Consider the following 9,399-nt stretch of genomic DNA (forward strand, 5'->3'; position numbering starts at 1 on the left):
ACTTAATGTAATAAATGACACTGACAGATTTTTTTATCTTTAATATTTATTCCATGAGAAGTAATTGGTTAAAATATTCACCTACAGCCTAGTCATGGTTTTCCATGGTATGATTCTCTCCTGCCATTTCTTTCCCCCATTCTTCTCCTCTATTGTTTTGACAATGCTGGGGTCCCCTGCTGCAGTTCTTCTCATTATTCTACTTTGAAGTGTGCAAGAATTTACAGAACCAGCTACTTGCAGAATAAAAGTGAAGTCCAACTGACTGCTGCCTGAACAAGAACATGGCTTTGGGACAGCATTTTGCATCTATGACTGTTTAATTTTCATTCTTACCTGGGGAATAACTATAACCATCTAGGCAATTTTTCAAATGTAAAATCTCCTCTTTCCCACTCTAGATGAGAATAGTTTTCTACAAAGTCCTAATCTAACCTCATTTACTCTGCATCTCAGAAACATAAGTTTTTCTTCAGGTCACCATCCTGAATACCACCTTTGAAGCCCACTATCTTTATAAAGTGCTTTTCTGGTTCCTTCTGAGATCAACAGTCCTGACATTCTCTCCATAATTCCTGGTAGAGGCACCCATGCTTGATAATCAACTTTGCCCAAATGATGTTGTTTTGCACAATGGACTGTTGGCTTTCTCCTACTTTCATAGAAAATAGAGTCCTCTGAACATTTCTTCTTCTCTTTGTTGTTTATACTGATATCCACTAAGAGAAGATGGGAATGCTAACTTCAAACTCCACTTCCAAACAGAGATCTGAGCTCTTGAACATGAAACCCTTGGTTCACTTGGGCTTGGGACCAATAATGTCCTAACTTGTCCAGCAATGAAGACCCATATGCTGAATTCTCCATTTTCATGATATCTGACACCATGTATCACATGGCTTACTCTGAACTTTTCTCATTTTCTTATCAACTCCGTAGGGGAACTGCTCTGTAAGTTTAAATACCAACTTCAAGATACAAGTTTCTAAATTTGTGCTTCCAAGAGTGATGTAAACTTTCAAATGTAGATATTTATATTCACCTATTATGTGAACAATTTTGAAAACAAGAACTGAAACTCAAGATATGCCAAGATAAAAAATAATCCAACTATGAATGTAATTTATGGAACTCTACTTGACCAGCACAAAGGAGGCCATGGATTCAATCCCCACTACTGAAATTTAAACAAACAAACTCCACCTAGTATTGTCTTCTCTGACCATTCTTCATGAATGATGACATCTCATGCTTCTCTTTCTCACTTTGATTAAATATTCCTCATAGTTCTTATTTGACTACTTAATACATTACTTTCTTATTTTTCTCTCAGCAGACTGTAAATTGTATGAAAGAGACATTATTTTGATACTTTTTGTCATCAATATAACTATAAAATTGCCAGTGCTTCAAAATCAGCTCCAGTAGGACGTGCTGAAGCATAAATAATTTATGAATAAATGTTAGACAATACAAGTCCATGAGAAGCCAGGCATGGTGGAAGTCACCATCACTAAGGAGGCAGAAGCAGGAAGACTGTGACTACAAGGCCAGTCAGGGTACATATCAGGAGTCTGTCTCAAAAATATTTATAAACCAGGTGCCAGAGGAAAACACCTGTAATTCTAGCTAAGAGAGAGGGTGAAATCAGGAAGATATTGGTTGGAAATCATCCCCATGCAAATAGTTCATAGGACCCCACCTCCAAAATATCCACAACCAAATGGAATGGAGGTGTGGCTCAAGTGGTAGAGCAGCTGCTATGCAAATGCCTGCCTACTTTGGAATCTCAAAGCTCTGATGTCAAACCCGAGTCCCATAAAAAACTAATTAATTAATTAAAAGTAAATTAATTTTAAAAATCCATGAGGATGGAGGGTGAGGCAACTGAGAACACTGAAAATGTAAACAGCAAAGAAAATATCTAAGAAGAATAGAATTTAGATTTGGGATAAAGGTAACAATATATGTGGGAGAGCCCTTCTTATACAGTGTAATGCACAGTCTTGATGTGTGCAAGCCCACTGTCCTCAGGTCTGCAATCTGGAAGTTAACCTGGTGAAGCCAGCACAACACAGCCATCGACAGCTCTGGTCCTTGCTCCACCTTGAAGATCAGTTCAGGATTGGTGATGCATTGCCCTGTTCATGCAAAACAAGGTAGGATTTTTGTCAAATGATTAAGTCACAATTTTTACTCTCAGTATCCCTTTCTGCAATGATGGACATGTTTTGTACCAGTGCTGCCAGCAATGGAGCTGCTAGCCATAGTGGTTATCAAATGCTTGAACTAAGACTAATCTCACTGTGGAGCTACATTTAAAATTTTATTTAATTTCTTTTTCTTTTTTCTTTTATGATGTGTTAGCATATTATAGTTGTACCAGGGATCATCATGACATTTACAAATTTAATATTAGATTCATCACCTCCATCATACTCCTTTACCCTCCATACCCCCATTCTTAGAACACTTTCAATAGGTCTCATTGATCCATTTTCATACATGAATACATAATACTTCTGAGGCAGGCTAAACTAAGGACTCATAAAAATATTACATCTTATATTAACCATGCTTTGGCTCAGGAACCACCCTCACCTGGCTGGGAACTGCCCATGCCCATCCCCATTTATTGATTATTGCCGGGGAATCTCCTTGCTCTCCTCTTCCCATAAAAAAGCTCCTGAAGAGCAGAAACACACTCTTTCTGCAGACAGACTCCAACTGCACCCCACCATGTTCCCTTTGTACTTCCCTTTCCCTGGCTTTTAATAAACCCCATTTACACACATGAATTTTGCTTGGATTCTTCCACACCACATGGCCGTGGGCCAATTAGGAATGCCCTTAGCATTCTGGCTATGTCTCCCCTCCCCACTACTCTCCTCTTCTCTCTCTCACTCCTCTCACCAGTGGTTTTAGAGGGTGAATAGGAGAGTCTTATTCCTCAGTGTCACCATCATGGCTGTGGGAATATGACCTTCCCAATGGCTGCTATGATGGTAGGGTAAGGGCACAAATGTATGCACCTCAGGCCTGCCACTCTTGGGCCACCAGGCAGAAGAGGGGCCTGGTCATCGTAATAATGCAGAGATGGTCTGTCCATCTTGATCCAGTGAAGCCATCACAATATCATTAGTGCTCAGAGGCTGGGCCATGGAGTGACTCTGGGGGGTTTATTTTTATTGTTTTGTGTGTGTATGTCTTTGATCGAGTGGGTGGTTTTCATTTTTTAGCAGTACTGGGATTTGAACTCAGGGTCTGTGCTTGCTAGGTATGTGCTTGGCCACTTCAGCCACAGCACCAACCCTAAGGGTGATTCTGTATTACAGGGACCCTCTTAGCTGGAATCAATGGGTCAAGCCCATAATCTCAGATACTCAAGAGGTAGAGACCTGGAGGATCACATTTCAAGAATAGCCTGGGCAAGGAGAACTACAAACCCCTGAAGAAAGAGATTGAGGAAGACTACAGAAGGTGGAAAGATCTCCAGTGCTCATGGACTGGTAGAATCAACCTAGTAAAAATGGCTATACTACCCAAAGCAATCTACATGTTTAATGCAATTCCCATCAAAATCCCAGTGATTTCACACACAGATTGAAAAAATCTACCTTAAAGCTCATTTGGAAACAGAAGAGACCACAAATAGTTAAGGCAATACTCAGAAAAAAGAGCAATGCTGGAGGTGTCAATACCCAACTTTGAACTATATTACAAAGCAATAGCAATAAAAACAGCATGGTACTGGCACAAAAACAGATTTGAAGACCAGTGGAACAGAATAGAGTACCTGGATATGAATCCACACAGCTATGCCCACCTTATTTTTGAAAAAGGTGCCATAGACATATGATGGAGAACAGGGAATACTCTGGAAGCAATAGGTATAGGCAAGGACTTCCTCAACTCAGGTTACTCCAGAGGCACCTGCACACCCATGTTTATTGTAGTGCTATTCACAATAGCCAAGTTATGGAAACAGCCAAGATGCCCCACTACTGACGAATGGATTTAGTAAATGTGGTATTTATACACAATGGAATTTTACTCAGCCATGAAGAAGAATGAAATCTTATCATTTGCAAGTAAGTGGATGGAACTGGGGAACATCATCTGTGGAAGATAGATCCAAAAGATAAATGTTTACACAAAAGCAAACATGAACAACATGCATTTATATATCTATCCTGTTTATACTAATGGAACTACTGTATGGGACTTGTAGAGGAGGGAAAGAGAGAGAGAATGATAATCAAAATACATTACATCTGTGCAGGTAGAGGACATAACGATATACACTGAAAGCTATTGAGTGCTAGAGATAGGAGAAGAGGTAAAGGAGAGTAATAGAAGGGGTGGAAATGACCAAAGTACAGCACTTTCACACCTTTGAACACTAGACTTTAGAATTAAAGATGAAGGACAGTATTGTAAAATAGAACCTGGTGACGGGGGATAGTTGTGGAAGGGACAAGCATGACTAAGGTTAATGTGCTTTGTGTACATCTATGAAACACAACAATGATACCTGTTGTAATTGTTTTAAGTTGGGGGGGAAGAAAAAAAGGGAGAGATGGTGGGGGCAATCTACCAATGTTCCACATAAGGCTATCCAGAATTGTCACATTGAATTCCCCTTGTAAAATTAATGTCTGCCATAAAAGTGAAAAAAAAAATAGAAGTAGCCTGAAGACAAGTGGTAGAGACAAAGAATTTTCATGGTCATGCTTGATGGTATCCTGGGTTGGGGATGTTCAGTTTAAAGGGAATTTTTAATATACAACAAGGAGTATCTTACAGTGATATGAAAACAAATGATGAGAACATATGATCAAAGCTTATTAGGTTAGGATTTATTTTGTAAAATCATGTTGACAAATATTAAGTCATACTTGTATTTTGAACATTGTACACAAATATGAAATAGAAAATATCCAATATTAACACTGATCTCTCAAGTTCAGAATTTGATGCTGAGTATTTTATATCTTATAGAAAGAACTTTCAAAGTTTTGTCAGTGCCTATAGTATGTACTGTTATTCCTTACTGAAATCTTCAGGTTATTTAATAGGCTGGGATTAAAAGTAGTTATTTCTTTTCTTGGATGTTCTAAAACATGTCAGTATGGATTAGCCTTCAAGATTTCAGGACATGGGTACAAATAGAGTACCAAGCATATGTTTTAATACAGTTAGAATCATTTCATTTTTAGTTATGCCAGGAGCACCTTAACTTTTAGATATTTAAAAATAAAATAACTTAAGTAAACGTTAAAAAATTGAAGTAGAAATAGGTAGAGCAATGGTTGCAGAGACCTCATGAGGGTGGGAGAGGCAGGGAGTTAGGGAAGGAGTTGTGGTTCAAAGGATCAGACAAGAGGCATCACAGAACAGTGTGACCATGAAACTTGTCTGGTGTGGTTCAAAGTCACATGTCTCCCTGCATGTTAAAGAGAAAGAGGACCCAGGACTACATGCATCCTGATGTCATGATGTGTGGGATGGGCAAAGTGTGATAGAAACACCTACAGGAGGGAGTTAAGCAGAAAATTGATGCTGCTGTGAACACCCAACCCAGAGGACTCAGTCCTGATCATGGGGGAGAGGCACAAATGCACGTGGACAAGAGGACATCAGTGCCAGGCTCCCTGGAGATGAGAAGCCTAAGCCTCCACCCGAGGGAAAAAAGATCAGACACTCTTTCCCTTCATGCATTTGCTCTCTGCTTATAAATTTCTGTTTTGCATGAGTTTTATAAACAATTGATTTTCCTGAATGAGAATCATAGGTCTTCCACTGTCATGTACTCTCCTTGTGTATGCCCATTATAGCAGTGGGAGTGATGCAGGAATGGGAAGTATCCAAAAGCCTAAAGTAAAAGTCACTTCAGAGACATATCTAGGTCACCCCAACAGCAGCTAATGATTAAAAGTGCATCTGAACAGGTAAGACTCTTCAACACATGAATGTTTGGGGGCACTTACCATCCATACCATAACACTGAAACCTGGCCCCAAAGGGTCAGGTCCATCTCACAATGGAAAATGCATTCAGTCCATCTAAAAGAGTTCCCATAGTCTTAAGAGTTCCAGAGTTGCTCAAAAGTCCAGAGATTCCTCTGAGACCCGAGGCAAACTCTCAGCTGTGTAACCCCAGAAAATCAAAGGAAAATTACCTATTTCAAGGTATAGTTGTTCAAGGGTATACCTTTGCATTCCAAATGGGAGAAACAGCAAAAAGTAGGAAGAAGTCAGACCAAATCAAGACCAAAAGCAAGCATGGCCAGCAATAAACCCCATAGGATCAGGTCCAGCATCAGGGACACCTGGTACTGTGCTCTGAGCTGCAAATAACTCAGTCAGGCAGTCCTGTGCCTATGACCTTGACAGGTGCAACCAACATGGATGCCCTTGGGCTGGCTATGCTCACTGCCTGTGGCCTTCTTTCTAAATATCATCTACCTTCCTGGCAACTGACATCCCAGAGTCTCCATGGCAGCTTGGTTCATTCCCACAGCTTCACACATTGACCTCTTAATAGCTGCTTGCAGAGACTCCAGCCCTGCTGTGTACTGCTTGAACCCCCAGGCTTTCCTTTGGAATTTCATTGAAGCCTCTATGATGCCATATTCTTGCATTCTGCAGACCTAGAAACTAGCATCCTGTGGAGGATGCAAAAGTCAGCCACCTATTTGTACTGTACAGCCTGAGCCCACATAAGCCTTAGCTTCAGCAGCCTCTGAATGCCTAGATGGCTGACCATGGAGAAATGAATTTCAGGGAGATAATTCCCTAGGTGGCCAGTGAGAGCAGAGAACCTCAGGACTCTTCTCACTGAAAAGGTTCTGAAAGAGCCAGGTGACTATAATCCTAGCTACTTGAGAAGTTAAGATCAGGATGATCATGGTTCAAGGCCATTTAGGCTAAATAGTTCTTAAGACACCCACTTCCAAATGGACCAGAAGAGAATGGGCTCGAGTTGTGGCTCCAGCAGTAAAGCCAGAAATCCCTGAGTTCAAATTCCAGTATCACACTCCCAAAAAAAAGTCTCTGAAAAGAGTTTCACTTTCAAACCCTAAGCTGTGCTGTGTGGAGTTGTGCTGATTCTTGTGATGTCCTCAAGGCACATTTCCAAAGTCCTGCTGCAAAGAAATTCACTTACTCTTAAAAAGACTAATTTCTGTAGCAAGTACTCCTTGACTGCAACTTTACACATGCTTCTTTCATGAACAAAAGGCAAGTTTTCAAAACTTTTGCCCTGGTTTTTGTTCCCAGTCATGGATGTGTAGTTAAGAGCAGTCATCATATCTATGCCATACCCTGAGTGCTGTGCTGCCTTCACTTGACCTCTATCAGATGAACTAGTCCACTTCCTGCACTCAGTCTCTCACAAATATCAGGGAACAGACAAGACGTACACAAGATCTTTGCCAGATTGTCATTCACATGCCTCTAGATTGGTTGCCAAAAGTGTCCTGTTTCCCATATGAACCTTCTGGCAGAGCTGTATGCCTATTTCCTATCAAAAATCTGACCTCTGAGTCCTCACCAGAAATGTCCATTAAGGTCCATTTATACTGTTCTAGGGCTTCTCTAGCCTACATCTCTAAACATTTCCTAACTCATTGCCTAATCAATTCCACAGGTTCTGAACCATATTATCAGGTACAGTTATACCGACAACCCATCTTCCTGTGACAATGTTCTGTGACAATTAGCTGTCCAATACTGTGACAATATACCCAAGATCATCAACTTACAAGGACAGAAGATGATTTGGGGTCACTATTACAGAGGTTTAAGTCCATAGTCAGCGGGGCCTATAGATTTCTGGCCTGTGGTAAGGAAGAACATTATGGCAAGGAGTGTGTGTTGAAACAGACTTCTCACCTTGTGGCATCCAAGAAGCAGAGAACTTGTGTTTATATCCAAGCTCCTTCCCCAATGCCCTTTAAGCCATCCTCAGTACAATAAACCATTGGTTTCTCTACAGAGAACATGGCAGTCTGAAGGGGGCACTGTTTTGCATGATCCCTCCCTTACTGGAGCGAGGTTTTCTCTCTCACTCCTTGGTTATTACTGGACTTAACTGGGCTGAACTGGGGGCGACTGGAGAAAAGACACAGGATAGACAGACAGTGGGGTCAGGTGTGTTGAGTGCTTCAGTGGAGATGCACAACCCTCATTGTTTCTTTTCTCTATCTTGATTCTTTAAGGCCTTACTCCTTGCAGTTCTTTAAAACCTTGCTTCTAAAGCCTTCTTTAAAACCTTGCTTAAAACCTCTTTCCTTAGGCACCCACTGTCCCATGTTTGCTCTTTGCTTACCTTTAGCTTAATTGTTCTTAAAGTCTTTTCCCCCAGGCTTGCATTGTCCCTTTTCCCTTTAGCTCTCTCAAAACTTCAGTGATGCTCAAACTTGCAAACAGCCACGCCTACAACCTGCATATGCATAACTCTTAAAGTCTTGGTCCTTAGACTTGCACTGCTCACTGTTCCATGTTCTCTTTGGCTTTTCTTTACCTTAGCTCTCCTAAGGCCTGTGTATGAAGTTCTTTCTCAGCTTTCCTCAAGCCTATGTTAAAGATCTCTCTCGGTGCAGACTTTCTATCAATCCCTCTTTAGCCATACTTTTCCCTTCAGCAATTTCCCTGTAGTAATTCTTTTCCCTCCCAAAAGCTTCCCACACCAAAAAGCCCAAACCAAAAGAATCAAGCCAAAGCCCAAGCCAAAGCTCAAAAACCCAAGCCCAAAATGCCCAAGGCAAAAAGCAAAAGCCTCCAGCCCTCCTTCGTGGGCCGTTTTATAAACAGCGGCAAACAGGGTGGAGCAGAAGCTCTTGGGGAGGGGCGTGACATTGTAACAGGAGAAACCTGCTTTCCTGCTTCTCTGAATGCAAGCTTAGGAGATGGTTCTGCTTTTTCTGTTTCATGACTAGGGCTGTGCCTATCTCTGCCTACAGGTAAAACAATTAAGCCGCATCTCACCTTGCTCATGTTCAGTTCTCATAGGCTTTTCAGAATCCACTCTCCACAGTAGTCCAGAAGGCAGTGGGACAACACATTTAAAATGTTCTCAAAGGAAAAAGCAAAGCATTCTTTCAGGATGAAAAAGAAATCAAGGCATTCCCAGATAAACAAAAAGGAAGGTACTTTGTTAACAGTAGATTGGCCTTACCAGAAACGCTAAAAGGAGTCCTATGGGCTGAATAAAAAAGCATAGACAGTAACACAAAGCCAAGTCAAGAATATTACTAGAGGCAATGAATAAGGTATTGGAAAGGCCAGTACTATTGCACTTTGAATTTATCATTCTTCTCTTTACATATAATTTTAAAGTTAAATTTATCAAATGAGTGACAAATCCATGCAAAGAAGAGCACAGTGTATACAGATG

The sequence above is a fragment of the Castor canadensis genome, chromosome 2 (genome assembly GCF_047511655.1).
Source record: "Castor canadensis chromosome 2, mCasCan1.hap1v2, whole genome shotgun sequence".
Taxonomy (NCBI): Eukaryota; Metazoa; Chordata; class Mammalia; order Rodentia; family Castoridae; genus Castor; species Castor canadensis.